We start from the raw sequence: 2,500 nt of genomic DNA, 5'->3' as shown, positions 1-2,500 counted from the left end.
GGTTAAATAGAATTACAAGTCGTAGACTAACGGATGCGATCATACCAACTCACATGCACCGGATCCCATCAGAACTCCGAAGTTAAGCGAGTTTGGGCGAGAGTAGTACTAGGATGGGTGACCTCCTGGGAAGTCCTCGTGTTGCATCCCCCAATCTTTTTTTTTTTCTTTTTTTTTTGTTTTTTTTTTTTGGGGAAGCGCGTCGTATATAACCGAACGTCGTGCTTGGGAGATGAAAGAAATAGAGTGGTAGTAGTAATTTTATTTGTTTTTTTTTTGAAATTCGTGCAAACGGCAAAGAAATAGTTAAATAGAATTACAAGTCGTAGACTAACGGATGCGATCATACCAACTCACATGCACTGGATCCCATCAGAACTCCGAAGTTAAGCGAGTTTGGGCGAGAGTAGTACTAGGATGGGTGACCTCCTGGGAAGTCCTCGTGTTGCATCCCCCAATCTTTTTTTTTTCTTTTTTTTTTTTTTTTTTTTCTTTTTTTTTCTTTTTTTTTTCTTTTTTTTTTTGGGGGAAGCGCGTCGTATATAACCGAACGTCGTGCTTGGTGGATGAAAGAAATAGAGTGGTAGTAGTAATTTTCTTTGTTTTTTTTTTGAAATTCGTGCAAACGGCAAAGAAATGATTAAATAGAATTACAAGTCGTAGACTAACGGATGCGATCATACCAACTCACATGCACCGGATCCCATCAGAACTCCGAAGTTAAGCGAGTTTGGGCGAGAGTAGTACTAGGATGGGTGACCTCCTGGGAAGTCCTCGTGTTGCATCCCCCAATCTTTTTTTTTTCTTTTTTTTTTTTGGGGAAGCGCGTCGTATATAACCGAACGTCGTGCTTGGGAGATGAAAGAAATAGAGTGGTAGTAGTAATTTTATTTGTTTTTTTTTTGAAATTCGTGCAAACGGCAAAGAAATGGTTAAATAGAATTACAAGTCGTAGACTAACGGATGCGATCATACCAACTCACATGCACCGGATCTCATCAGAACTCCGAAGTTAAGCGAGTTTGGGCGAGAGTAGTACTAGGATGGGTGACCTCCTGGGAAGTCGTCGTGTTGCATCCCCCAATCTTTTTTTTTTCTTTTTTTTTTTTGGGGAAGCGCGTCGTATATAACCGAACGTCGTGCTTGGGAGATGAAAGAAATAGAGTGGTAGTAGTAATTTTATTTTGTTTTTTTTTGAAATTCGTGCAAACGGCAAAGAAATGGTTAAATAGAATTACAAGTCGTAGACTAACGGATGCGATCATACCAACTCACATGCACCGGATCCCATCAGAACTCCGAAGTTAAGCGAGTTTGGGCGAGAGTAGTACTAGGATGGGTGACCTCTTGGGAAGTCCTCGTGTTGCATCCCCCAATCTTTTTATTTTCTTTTTTTTTTTTTTTTTTTTCTTTTTTTTTTCTTTTTTTTTTCTTTTTTCTTTTGGGGGAAGCGCGTCGTATATAACCGAACGTCGTGCTTGGTAGATGAAAGAAATAGAGTGGTAGTAGTAATTTTATTTGTTTTTTTTTTGAAATTCGTGCAAACGGCAAAGAAATGATTAAATAGAATTACAAGTCGTAGACTAACGGATGCGATCATACCAACTCACATGCACCGGATCCCATCAGAACTCCGAAGTTAAGCGAGTTTGGGCGAGAGTAGTACTAGGATGGGTGACCTCCTGGGAAGTCCTCGTGTTGCATCCCCCAATCTTTTTTTTTTCTTTTTTTTCTTTTGGGGAAGCGCGTCGTATATAACCGAACGTCGTGCTTGGGAGATGAAAGAAATAGAGTGGTAGTAGTAATTTTATTTGTTTTTTTTTGAAATTCGTGCAAACGGCAAAGAAATGGTTAAATAGAATTACAAGTCGTAGACTAACGGATGCGATCATACCAACTCACATGCACCGGATCCCATCAGAACTCCGAAGTTAAGCGAGTTTGGGCGAGAGTAGTACTAGGATGGGTGACCTCTTGGGAAGTCCTCGTGTTGCATCCCCCAATCTTTTTATTTTCTTTTTTTTTTTTTTTTTTTCTTTTTTTTTTCTTTTTTTTTTCTTTTTTTTTTTGGGGGAAGCGCGTCGTATATAACCGAACGTCGTGCTTGGTAGATGAAAGAAATAGAGTGGTAGTAGTAATTTTATTTGTTTTTTTTTTTGAAATTCGTGCAAACGGCAAAGAAATGATTAAATAGAATTACAAGTCGTAGACTAACGGATGCGATCATACCAACTCACATGCACCGGATCCCATCAGAACTCCGAAGTTAAGCGAGTTTGGGCGAGAGTAGTACTAGGATGGGTGACCTCCTGGGAAGTCCTCGTGTTGCATCCCCCAATCTTTTTTTTTTCTTTTTTTTCTTTTGGGGAAGCGCGTCGTATATAACCGAACGTCGTGCTTGGGAGATGAAAGAAATAGTGTGGTAGTAGTAATTTTATTTGTTTTTTTTTTGAAATTCGTGCAAACGGCAAAGAAATGGTTAAATAGAATTACAAGTCGT

The 2,500-nt window shown here is 39.3% G+C and overlaps 8 non-coding genes across 8 annotated transcripts; all 8 read left to right on the top strand.

Moving 5' to 3' along the window:
* Positions 1–31: 31 nt before the first annotated feature.
* Positions 32–150, top strand: LOC137718936 (5S ribosomal RNA). Its single transcript, XR_011066014.1, has one exon. It is a non-coding gene; the product is annotated as a 5S ribosomal RNA (ribosomal RNA).
* Positions 151–335: 185 nt separating this feature from the next.
* Positions 336–454, top strand: LOC137719080 (5S ribosomal RNA). Its single transcript, XR_011066150.1, has one exon. It is a non-coding gene; the product is annotated as a 5S ribosomal RNA (ribosomal RNA).
* Positions 455–669: 215 nt separating this feature from the next.
* LOC137718935 (5S ribosomal RNA) lies at positions 670–788 on the top strand. The gene has a single exon (XR_011066013.1). It is a non-coding gene; the product is annotated as a 5S ribosomal RNA (ribosomal RNA).
* Positions 789–961: 173 nt separating this feature from the next.
* On the top strand, positions 962–1,080 carry LOC137719269 (5S ribosomal RNA). The gene has a single exon (XR_011066327.1). It is a non-coding gene; the product is annotated as a 5S ribosomal RNA (ribosomal RNA).
* A 173-nt stretch (positions 1,081–1,253) lies between these two features.
* LOC137719025 (5S ribosomal RNA) lies at positions 1,254–1,372 on the top strand. The gene has a single exon (XR_011066099.1). It is a non-coding gene; the product is annotated as a 5S ribosomal RNA (ribosomal RNA).
* Positions 1,373–1,588: 216 nt separating this feature from the next.
* LOC137718934 (5S ribosomal RNA) lies at positions 1,589–1,707 on the top strand. The gene has a single exon (XR_011066012.1). It is a non-coding gene; the product is annotated as a 5S ribosomal RNA (ribosomal RNA).
* A 173-nt stretch (positions 1,708–1,880) lies between these two features.
* On the top strand, positions 1,881–1,999 carry LOC137719024 (5S ribosomal RNA). The gene has a single exon (XR_011066098.1). It is a non-coding gene; the product is annotated as a 5S ribosomal RNA (ribosomal RNA).
* A 216-nt stretch (positions 2,000–2,215) lies between these two features.
* Positions 2,216–2,334, top strand: LOC137718932 (5S ribosomal RNA). Its single transcript, XR_011066010.1, has one exon. It is a non-coding gene; the product is annotated as a 5S ribosomal RNA (ribosomal RNA).
* The last annotated feature ends 166 nt before the right edge of the window (positions 2,335–2,500 follow it).

The sequence above is a fragment of the Pyrus communis genome, chromosome 15 (genome assembly GCF_963583255.1).
Source record: "Pyrus communis chromosome 15, drPyrComm1.1, whole genome shotgun sequence".
Classification (NCBI taxonomy): domain Eukaryota; kingdom Viridiplantae; phylum Streptophyta; class Magnoliopsida; order Rosales; family Rosaceae; genus Pyrus; species Pyrus communis.
Note: the sequence above shows the minus strand (reverse complement) of the source record. Positions and strands in the feature narration are given on the sequence as shown.